The sequence below is a fragment of the Rhododendron vialii genome, chromosome 13a (genome assembly GCF_030253575.1).
Source record: "Rhododendron vialii isolate Sample 1 chromosome 13a, ASM3025357v1".
NCBI lineage: Eukaryota > Viridiplantae > Streptophyta > Magnoliopsida > Ericales > Ericaceae > Rhododendron > Rhododendron vialii.
The window spans coordinates 33,202,501-33,214,805 of NC_080569.1; positions in this window are offsets into that span (position 1 = coordinate 33,202,501).

Sequence of the window (12,305 nt, forward strand, 5' to 3'; positions counted from 1 at the left end):
TTCTAAAATGAGATTAACTTATTGACGAAGCCTCCGTGAACACCGCTCAATCTTGCGCGTCCATTTTGGTTTTGGATAGTCCAGATTTTAATGAAATATTTCCGGGAAAAAGTTTAACATCCGGACCGTCCAAAGCCGAAACAGACGCCTGTAAATATGCCTTGTTTTGTATGGCATTTTGAAAAAAAAAAAATTCAACTCAAAAAACACTCATTTTGTTTCTCCACTCTAGTCATTATTCTCATTTCTCTCTTTATTTTTCTCAACTCATTACCCCTATTTCCAATTATTACACTAATTTCTCTCTTTACTCATTATCCAAAAACCAAACTAAATTTTTTTTTTAAAACACCATCCAAATTAGGAATAAGTTTTTCTGTTCTAAAATTACCCGGGCCGTAACATGTTGTCTTTTCTTATTTCATTTCATTGAGCCCCACAACTTGTAGTATTCTACTACTACTTTAGAGTTGTGGCAGTATTTCTCATCAATTTATAATACTATAAGTCCGGCCCCCATGGAGATGCTGTTTTTAAGGTATCAGAGTAGGCAATGCCTAATTGTCGTTTCCAATTGGACTTTCCTTTGGCCATTAAAAGATGTGAATCGTGCATAGCACCGGTTGGCGGTCAACTTGTTTTCAGCATAGCAACATGCTCCTACAAATTAACAAAAGGTTCTGATCATCTCGCTCAATTGATCGAGTATTCTTTAATTTGTTGAAGATATATAGGATATTAGTCACTTTAATTTGTTAAATGTCCATCCATAAGTTCAAACTTGATCAGCATGCCCTATATTCAGGCCTGCAACTGAGCCAAATTTTGAAGTGTTCGAATTCATCAGATAGTTTACAATTTGTATTGTGGTGTTCGAACTCGGTTCGTTTACTACGAGTTGAGCGCTACATATATAAGAGTCGAGTTATAACAAACTCGTTTACTAAACGAGCTTAAAGCTTGAGCTTGAATTGTTTACTAACGTCGAGCCTCGAGCTGCTCTCCAACAGCCTGCTTTGATTGTGGCCCTGGCTCATTATATGTAAATTTGCTAGCTTCAATAATTCACTCTTATTTGAAATTTTCTCTCCAAGAATATTACAGTCCTCTGAATCAAGAAAACTTGCTTACAACGGTGGCACCACATCATAATGACCAAAACGTTAGACGTAGTCACAATAGATAGATAATGGTGTTCTCCCTTTATATATTACATGCAATAGATAATGCGATAAGCATCGAATTCTTTTAGGTTTGAATCTTTGGTTTCTAAGTTTAATCGAACCAAATGCAGTTGTGTAGGTTTGGCCTAATTTGGTTTTGGTTGAAAACTCTTGAAAGCACAAGACAAGTGTTTGGTTCCTGATTGGCTGATTATTATTATTATTTTTTTGATAAGCTCCTGATTGGCTGATTTACCAAAATAGCAGACCAAACTGATACATACTCATCCTTTTGGGGCCAAAATGGTCATTTGCATCTGTCATATATTGACCAAAAAAATGAAAAACATTTAATGAAGAAATCTTCTCGTTGTTGTAGATCTCACATAATTCATGTAATATTTGATCTTTCGTTATTTAATGAATATAATACTTCTACGGCTAGGCATAAAATTAGAAACTAAAAAAAGAAAAACTTTGAATGCATCAAAGTGAGTTCCACCACATTTGCATTTTGAGGGTCTACAAATGCAAGTTGACCATTGGACACATTTGTATTTTCTTTTGGAGAGAAACTTATTCACGGTTCCACGCAATTTCAGTCATCTGTTTTGGCAATTAATGGTCCGGATTTTAAAAAAACTATTCGCGCTAAGAGTTAAACTCTCCTAGCAAATAATTTTTTTCAAAATCCGGACCGTTGAAAACACATTTGGACGCGCGTGATCGAGCGCCGTAAATTATTTTCACAGCCTTGCCATAAAAAAGTTTTTCTCTTTCTTTTGTCAATATATGCATCAAAGTGAGATCCTAAGTGTTTTTTTTTTTTTTGAAACGGCAAAAATATTATTAATGAAAAACTTGACAGGACCTTTGATTAATCACTTATTTATGATATGATGCATCAGAAGTTTATCTTCATTCGCTTTGTGGATTGTAAACTCATAGAGTCACATTCTCCTTTCCATGGCAACCTTCAACCTAATTTCAGTAGTTTGGCTGGTTGGGCCCCGAGCATGCATGAACCTTGCTCATATATATATATGTGTGTGTGTGTATCTACTTAGGTTCGGACCAACTTATGCGTACTTCAATTAATTCTGTGGGTTCAATCCCACCCCACTCCTGATGTTAGTTTTCCTTGGAGATCCAATATCTTTTTTTTTTTTTAAAGGTGACATGCATGGAAATTTATGTCTCTTTAAAAAGTTAGTTTTTGATTTTCTATCTTATATACCATTCAATTTTCACTTTGCATACTATTTTACTCAATTATGATGGTTAGTCTATGAATATTTGAGTACTTATTTGTTTGACTTTATACAAGGAAAACTAATACGAGCAAAGGGATAATAAGGTACGCAATGACGCAAGTTGAGCATAATGCTATTCAACTCATGTATGTACGTACTCGGATTCAAGTACGGAGATTTTCCTCTGTCAACACCAAAAAAAGAAAAAAAACGGGAGTATAAATTGTACTATAACTAGGCGCACATCACCCTGTAGTACATTGTCGTAAGATGGGACCCCTTGTTCCTAATATTACGGAAGTGATCCAGATATATCAAACGGCGGTTCCGGACCTATTTGTGTCTGGAATCGTGTTTGTGAACTTTTTCAATATAGAATTCTAGGCGTGGCGTAATTAGGCGGAAGGAAAAGGGTGGTCAATCGTCACAGTCTAGCCATACAGTTTTAGCGTAGTTATTAACTGCTTTGGTATTGTTTTTTTTATTAATAATTATGGTAGCAACAAGTAATAGAAGTTGCAATTTCTTACGGTATTAATTAAAGAAAAAGGAAATGATACAAAACTAGTATGTCTAGTTATGCTGTGCTCGATCTGATCCTGAAAAGTTAGGGAAGAAATATAAAAGAAACTGAAAGATGTTCATGTGTTCTTTTTGGAGAAGCCTATATGCATGATATATACACCACCACAAAAGACATTTATAAATGGATAAACAACTCGTACTTTGTTTCACAAAATGAAAAGCTACGTGACTATAAACTGCCTAATATTTGAAACAAAATGCCGAGCAAAAAAAATACTTGAAACAAAATGTGATTTGTTTAATTTACACTTTACACATTTAATGTCTGATGAATCTGATTTTTTCTCTGACATAACTAACTGTTAGTTCTATGAGATGAAGAGTTCTAATTATCGGTGTTGACTCGGGAGTGGGAAGTATGGAGAGCCGGAGAGGAATTGATCCCTTCACCACACACAAGGGGGGGGGGGGGGGGCGGCGCGGTGCGGGGGGTCACTTAATAATCTACCTTCTTTCACAGATTCTATATATGCATGCATATAACTATTAGAATAACTCATGGGCTAGCTAAAGATGAACATGTCTTATGTAAAATATCAGGTAGGTTGAAGCCCAATGATGGATGCGGGATTTGTCTTGAAACTAATGGATGATCAATACCACTCTTCTTCTTCTTTTTTATCAACAAAAGATGAAATTTTATTAAAAACGGAAAAAGAGGAAGGAGATTCAACAAAAAGTTGGATGATACATCACGAGAGCAAAATCCAAATCACCCCTAGGTCTACAAGGGTCCAAAACAAACAACGATAAAGCTCAACCCAACATCTAAATAAAACAGATAAAAGCCCAAACACCCTAAATCGATTCACCCAAAGACCAACCCACCCAAACCCTAACCACTTCAATCTCCACTGCCTCACAAACCACCGGAAAACCAGCCTCACCGTTAAGCCAAGTTAGCCTCTCCTAGATGTAAAAACCGGCGGCGAAAACCAGCCTACGACCATGAAAATCAAAGCAATCAATGCAAAGGAGAGCAAACCACTACCAATCACAGCAAGCCCCAACGTAGCATTTTTAGCTGCAGAAGTAGTAATTACCCTCGTATAATCAATCTTACTATCTAGTATATATAACACCCAATAGAATTCAACCCCGAGGGGTTGGCAAAGCATGCATGAGAAAACAATAAGCGTTTGACCATGAGATTGCATATTCGAATCCCACAGAGGCCAACCATTCCAAATCTTGGGTCTTTGGAGGTTATACCCGGTTGTTACCTTAGAAGTTCCGAAATTAATCGAGATGCGCGCAAGCTGACTCGGACATCCGGTTACCAAAGTAAAAAGACACCATATAAAATTTGGGGCCCCTAATTTAAAGAAAATTTTGAAGGCCCGAGACGCAAACCTTCATCCTCTAGCTAATTCCCTCATGGATGGGCCTGCAATCATGCAAGTTGCTCTTGGTTATTACTATATTTTTCAAGGATGATGAACAACTCGAACAGTGGAACTTAATTTATAAGCCGATCGAACAACTGTATGCAATTCAAAGACCTTGGACGACAGATAATCTCAAACCTTACGTAGGATTCAGATACATATCTCAATAAATAAATATTTATTTATTGCATATAATTATGTCCTTCATTTATTGGTACGGTCCACTGATCTGGTTGATTTATTTTTTGGATCGTGTCCACTCTGGTTGAATGACGTCACCTACAAGCTAGAAGGATGATTATCCATTTTCCAATATTGCTGTGCTGTTTTTGTTTTTCCATAATCCAAAGTCTTCCATTCCGAATGAATCTTATCATGACGAATTGGAAAAAGTGCAACATTATATACTAAAAATAATAAAGCAAAACTTATTCATTATTCTCGTGTGTTCCTTTAGGATTAAAATTATTATTGTTTTGGCTTTGGTGGGAAAATAACCAAGAAACCCCACGTTAGAAAAAGCAAAAGTGAATTAATGCTATTTGTCAAAAAGCCAAATAAAAAACTGAAATAGTCCAATGAATTATGAATTGAGGCCAATTTGCTTGAAAGATGCACAATAAAGCCGTGCGGACCTTATTTCAACAACATTAATTCTTGTGGTATTGTTTTTCCTTTAGATTAATTAGAAGATATTCTCTTTTTCTTCGAATTCTAAAGAATTAATTAGGACTGGTGGAGGCTTGGACCTTGGTTAGGGAACAAGTAGTGTGAAATCTTAAAGTTGATGAATACCAAACATAGGCTTTATGTTTTTTTTCTAGAAAAAAAACATTCACAGTATAAAGGAATGAATAATAACTTACAAAAGCTAATCTGTCAAAAGTGCGAATTGGAGACTAAAAGGGTGGGCACTTTTAGTTCTTGCTTTAGCCCTAAACATCGAGAAATGATAGGTACACACTCATTAATCATACATTCAATCACAATCCTCTTACATGCATGTGGCTCCCTCCATTACGTAGACTCCATATTCTTATGTGTGGGTCCCACATAAATATGAGAGGGGTGGGTGTGATTGGTCCATGGGTGTGTACCTAGCACTCTTCGTAGACACCACATATTTAACAAATGCATCTTCTATTTGAGCGCATATTTATCGTGTGACGCTTGAATAATCTGTCATAATATTGGAATTATTTAGGCTATAAGTGGTATAAAAAAAAAAAAAGTGGTAAAAAAACCCTTGGTTTGAGCTTTTTGGTGGAATACTTGCAAATTTGCAACTTTAGCTTAAGTTAGGAAGTCGTTGTTCGAAATTACAAATCAAACACCCCAAATCGTTTGCTACCTAAAGCTAAACACCCTTCTAGCCTAATAGCCTTTCACTCCGGAAATTCCTTTTCCTGTGGATCGATCTTGGTCTTACCAAAGTTATTGAACTTATTTTTTGTAAACTACAATCAAAGCCCTATGCTTCAAGCTAATTACTATGAATTACAAGGTAAAGTCGCAAGCGTAACATCGAACCATCGGCAGTAACATCACAAACCAGAGGGTGTTACTTTGATTTTTGTGACCATAAATGTTGACTTCGACTTCAAGGCTGAGAATTCAGGCCTTATAGTCGCAACCCATCACGGCAGCACACTCAAACCTCACGGCCGTGAAGTTTGTTTTTCTAGACAGAGTGTCCAGTAGTTCTGGATTTTCACAGTAATTTGTTTTGTTCTGTTAAACCCTCGTACTAGCTGTATTTTACTCTTTATGCATCAAATGTGTTCCTGCGGTGTACCATAACACCACTTTATATTTACTACTAGAATCTTAGAATATGTACCATTGTTACCCTTATAATTACTTGCAAAGGGTTACAGAATTATGTTTAAAAATCCTTGTGGTTATATAAAGGGGAAGTGCTACAACACACACCTATTATTTGAACGTGTATCATATGCACCCTCATTGAAACACACAAAAATGTTATGATTCCCAAAATGTTATGAATCTATTGCTAAAAAGTTACGAATTATATTGATGAAAAATTACGAATTTTTAGTATAAAAGTTACGATACGAAATAAAATGTTATGAATGACCGGTTCTATAAGTAATTTTTTATGAGATGGTACAATATGAACCACGCAATAGGTGCATATGATACACACCTTAAAGAGGTGTATATTGAAGACTTTCCCTATATAAAGGGGATGATCATAAGGCTTAAAACATTTTATAAACCTCAAATAATAGCCATGTACTATCAAATATTAAAATCCTTAAGTTTAAAGGTGAGCATTTTGCCCTGAAGAGTAATGAAAGTACTATTTTACTCTTATGACTACAACAATCAACATTTAAATCGCAAAATATGTTTCTGGTTAAAAGATAAACCCAAATAATTTAACTTTTCGTCCCAGTTTTGGTTTTCCCAGATCCGGTGGTTTATGGTGGTGGGTAATAACTTTAGTTGTTTTTTTTCGATTCGAGTTCTTGCCCTGAATTGGTATTGTGCTCATCCTGGTCTCATGGGTTGTCGGTTTTACCGGCATTTGCTTTCCCACGTCCAGAGCCTGCTATGACAACAAGAGCTTGTCCCGAGGTGGCGTCCATCGCTCGCGGTAGCGAGAGCTTGCTAATTTAGTTAGTGTTATCTTGCGCAACGAGCTAGTTGACGACGCTTTCAGATAGCAGATTCGTGTGGTAAATTGATGATTTCATCTGTGTTTCATGCTAATGGTTTGAGATGGGTTTTCCTTGGGATGCTCCACTACTCAACCGCGGACAGACCCTATGTTGGCACCTAGTGCCGGTCTACTTCGGTAGTACGCGTTGTAAAGTCTGTTAGCCTATAGTGTTTTTTAAATAGCTCATGTCTTAGATTTTGGTATTTTTGGTTCATTTTTGTTTATTGTAATAAAAATTTTGCCTCTAGGCTTTTGAATAAAATAAATTGCTTGTTGATAAAAAGAAAGCTGAATTAAGGCGTATATGCATCACAATTAGGTAAGCTCCGGAACAAATCACTGTGATCTTTTTGGGCCAGGTTACAAGAGAAAAATCACTTATGAATCTCCTAGTCCAGACATGAATGAACTGCCTCTTGACTGTCTCTTTGCCGATTTGGGTAGGGATGCAAGCCATGCCGTACAAACCACCACCAACCCCCCAAACTCCCCACCCCCCCCCCGGGCGGTAAAACTGGTCATTGAATAAAGTCAGGCTTAATGCTACGGTTTGACCATAGAGAAGTGTAAAGACCCATCTTCAACCTTTCGTCTTCTTGTAAGCATTGAATTCCTGTTCAGATTTGACAAAAACTCAGTTTGGTTTCGGCCTTTTTCTATAGCCAGTACCAAACGTGTCATCAAAGTGTGTGTAATGTGCGCTAAATTTCAAAACTTGTATTAGATAACTCTGACGATTTTGTTTGAAAAGCTTCTTATGACTGCATTTGTTTGGATTAGTTCAAACTTGAAATGAGAGTAGTCGAATAAAAATCAAATTGTCCGTAGTTTTTATTCCATATTTATTTTGTTGGTGAACATGTAAAGTTCACAAAATTTGTGACCATGGCCGTGTCCATGTGAATGGGTTGCCTACGTATCCAATTCATCAAGTCCAAAAAGGAATTGAGAGCAAGTTCAATATTGGAATCAAGTCAATGTAGTTCGATGTTTGAGAACGTTTTTTTGGATCACTAGAAATCGCTTTTGGGCAGTGGAATGGATTTTTTTATTTTTTTTGAGATTAAATTCTTTAAACCTTAGATGAAAAATACACAATTTTCACCACATATTGTGGGCTCCATCGTGCATTTGTTGTAGAGATCTGAACCGTTCATATTGTAGAATTTGCAGTTTAGTGTATCCACGCAAAACATATGCTTGACTGAAGATCGGGTGGTGGAATGGAGAATTAGATTAGAAAATTAATTATATTTACTATATCTAAACAAATTATAGTATATGTGTTTGTTATACGGTTCGGATCAGTTTGGAACCAAAACTGTTAACGCAAATTCATAAACCAAACCATTTAACACGATTTCTGAATTTTAAAAATTAGGACCAAACCACATCACTAAAAAACCAAATCAAACCAATCGGATTGGTTTGGTGGATTCACAGTTTGACGGTTATTTTGCTCACCCCTAGGGTTTTCCTTTGGATGCTCTACTACTAAATTGCGGACAGACCCTATGCTAGCACCTAGTGCTGGTCTGCTTCGGCAGTATACGTCGTAGAGCCTGTAAGCCTATAGTGCTTTTTAAGTAGCTCATGTCTTAGATTTTGGTATTTTTGGTTAATTCTTGTTTATTGTAATAAAATATTTGCGTTCAGGCTTTTGAATAAAATTAATTGCTTCTTGATAAAAAGAAAGTTGAATTAAGGCGGATATGTATCACAATTAGGTAAGCCTCGGAACAAATCACTGTGACCTTTTTGGGCCAGGCTACAAGAGAAAATCCCTTGTGAATCCCCTAGTCCACACATGAATGGATTGCCTCTGACTGGACCGGAGAGGAGAATAGTCGAGTTGCGCGTAATCTGGTCCGGACACCCCTCACCGTCGAGAAAAAACCAACAACATATTTTTGTGCCTTAATAGTTAAGTAAGTGAAGGGAAGCTTATTACAAATGGAGAACTTCAGTTTGATCATCTTTATAGTTTATGTTATCCCAGGGTTTTGAATTCCACCATACCTTTTTTCAACGGAAATTTCGTGGCAAAGAAACCTTAAAATTAAAAACTGTAAACTACGGATCAAGTTGAACTTCCCCTTTTTAAATCGGTTTTGCTATTGTCAGTTCACTGGGCTGATAATAAATACACTAGAAAATAAGAAAAACATGTAATTCTATGTATTTTTTGCACCATTTAATACACATTCACACACTTATTATTGTCAGTCCATTGGGCTGATTTTAAAATTTTCCTTTTAAAATTTAGTTTTCCCACTTGGGCAAAGGAAAAAAACAGCCATTTGCCTAGCACTAGAACCGCGAGTTGAACTTATGACATATTCAGCTCTGTCATCATAAAGTACTAGTAATAGTTTGATCTTTGGTTTTTGGGGTTTTTTAAATTCCATCATGTCATTTTACCCAAAACCTATAACATAAAAAAAGTCAAAAATGCGGATCAAGTTGCGTCCTTTATATTATTAGTATATATATAAACTTGTTTGATAACTGATTGTCTTTTAATTTTGCTACGCTACAACTGTTTGTCTCAGTCAAAAGCCACCATCCCCAAGCAAGGCCTTCGCATCATGGGATTTTCCCAGTTAATAGTAGACTCTCAAATGGGATTTTCCCAAGTTGGTGCCTCAAAACTGCTGCAATACCTTGGCATCCTCATCTCGTACAAATAAAGACAGCCTCAAAACTAGTAAACAAATGCAATTCGCAAACAAAAATCCTTCAATACGTGAGTTGTCCATTTCCCCCACAAAACAAATGACCCAAAACAAAAAACAGTTGACCGTGTGTGGGATTTTGAAAATCAAATCAAAAGTCCAGATATACTACCACAACTTTAAAAACATAGCTCCGGATATAACTACGTACGGAGCTATTTGCTGAATGCGTAACCAACGATATCGAACAGTTCCGAACGCAATTGTCCGGAGTTATGTTTTAAAATTGTGCCGGTAGTTTTGCTCTTTCAAAATATCACAAGGCATGCTTTCTTTTTTTTTCTTTTTCTTGAGAAGATCACTTGACATGGGGACTTGTTTGATTACCATCACCTGATATCTTATTTGCTTTATTTTATTTTTGAATCTAGACACATATGTGGTTAAATTCAAACATAAAATAAGAAAATAAAAGACTCATTAATAAGATAATAAAAACTAGTAACCGAACGAACATACTGGGGAAGATTTCTTCCAGAAATAATTACAAATATTCTCCTATTTTTAACACAACCCCATTAAAATAGCACTAGTACGGCTAAAACCCCTTCAATTGTCTGAGCTGTAAATTACCAGAAATAACCCCAATTTGAAACCCCCAGAAAGTGCTCAGGCCCCGTTCCGGAATGATAAATGGGTTTTGTTAACGTATGCCCCCAGGCATATGATAGAAACTAGTATTCACCTTCATTAATGTTTGTTTGTATGGAAAATCTAAACTTAAAACACTAATCATAAACTCTTCATTAATTATTTTTGAAAGGATCAATTTTTTCCATCTTGGACAAAAATACCCCTAATCAAATGAACGTCCAAAATAGCATTTCCGTTAACCCCAGCTATTTTCGTGGGCCCCGCAACCATTAAGTGCCAAATGAGTGAATAATTAAAAGAAAATAACAAAACGTTAAAGGATCGGAATAGCTGCTCGAGAAGGGGAAAGCAGCTATTGAAGAAGAAGATGAATCTCTCCCAGACTTTTTCTCATCATATTACAACCAACTCTTCTTGCTCTCTTGAATTAATCACAGACAAAAAAATACTGTGAGGGAAGTTGTAAAATTTTGAAATCAAACTCTTTTTTTTTGGGTAAATTATGAACTTTAACTCTGAAATCATACTTCAAAAAGAAGAAGATGATGATGAAGAAGATGAATACAAAAAGTCTGTCACTACTTCATTATGTTTTTCTCTCTCTACTCTACAACACACACATTGACTTTTATTCTCTGAGATTGAATCCATGAAACAACTTCCTTGTGTATTTAGATGACGGAACAACAAAATTGCGACGGAACGGCAACAGGCCTGACAACCATCACAACAGTATATAGAAACAAAACGACGATGACAGCGAGAGGGAAAATGGTGACAAGGTGGGTTGCAGCTGGAGAAGATGGTACTTTAATCTTTAAACCCTAAATCCCAAATCTTTATCAAATCAATAAACAACCAATAAACCGATGATGGGGGACGACGACGGGGAAAGGGAAAACGGCGAGAGTTGATCGCAAAGAATTTGGTGGGGACAAACACTTTTGGGAGAGAAAAAGGAAAATTATTTTTGCTACTAATATGCAGAAAGTTTTTGGAGGAAAATGTGTACTCCTATGTTTGAGTGGGGATATTTTTGTCCAAGATGGGAAAATTTGATCCTTTCAAAAAACAATTAATGAAGAATTTATGGTTAGTGTTTTAAGTTTAGATTTTCCATACAAACAAACATTAATGAAGGTGAATACATAGTCTCTATCATATGCCTGGGGGGCATACGTTAACAAAACCCATGATAAATAAGTACTTATTTTTTAAAAAGGTAATTTCAAGTTCAAAAATCACGTGTTTACGCAAATAATTTTTCGATCACTATGGATCTTGTTTGATAGATTTCATTGAGATCTTTAATACGGTGCAAAAAAAAATTGAAAAATTATTTTTTATTTACATTATTTTTGAGTTTGAAAATTTGAAATAAGTATTTATTTTTTAAGAAGGTGTTCTGAAACGGGGCCTCAAACCCAAACCACACCCACTCTCCTTATTTCCCCACTCGCTCCCCATACACGCCACGTGTAAAAAACACTTTGACTTCTTACACATGTCATGAGCTAAAAGCTTACACATGTCATGAGCTAAAAGCGCGTTTCCCACACACACCTACCCATGGCTGTGCGAAACACAACACAAAATCTTCCGTTCAAGTAATGACAAAGAAATGAAGCGATATTACCCATACAGAGTTTTAGCTAATTCCTTTTCAATTCGGTTAAAAACAGGGTATCCGCGTTAGGATTCGAAAAATTACTATTTTCCTTTTTGATTTGGTTAAAAACAGAACATCAGTGTTAAGATTCAAGAAATTACTATTTTCTTACGGTTTCACATCAAAAATTTAACCCAGTTAAATTGTGTAAATAGCAAACTTACCAACTAATTCGAAGACACCTGTGAGCTGGTGCAATATATATATGTGCATCCATGTGTAACGTTTTTCC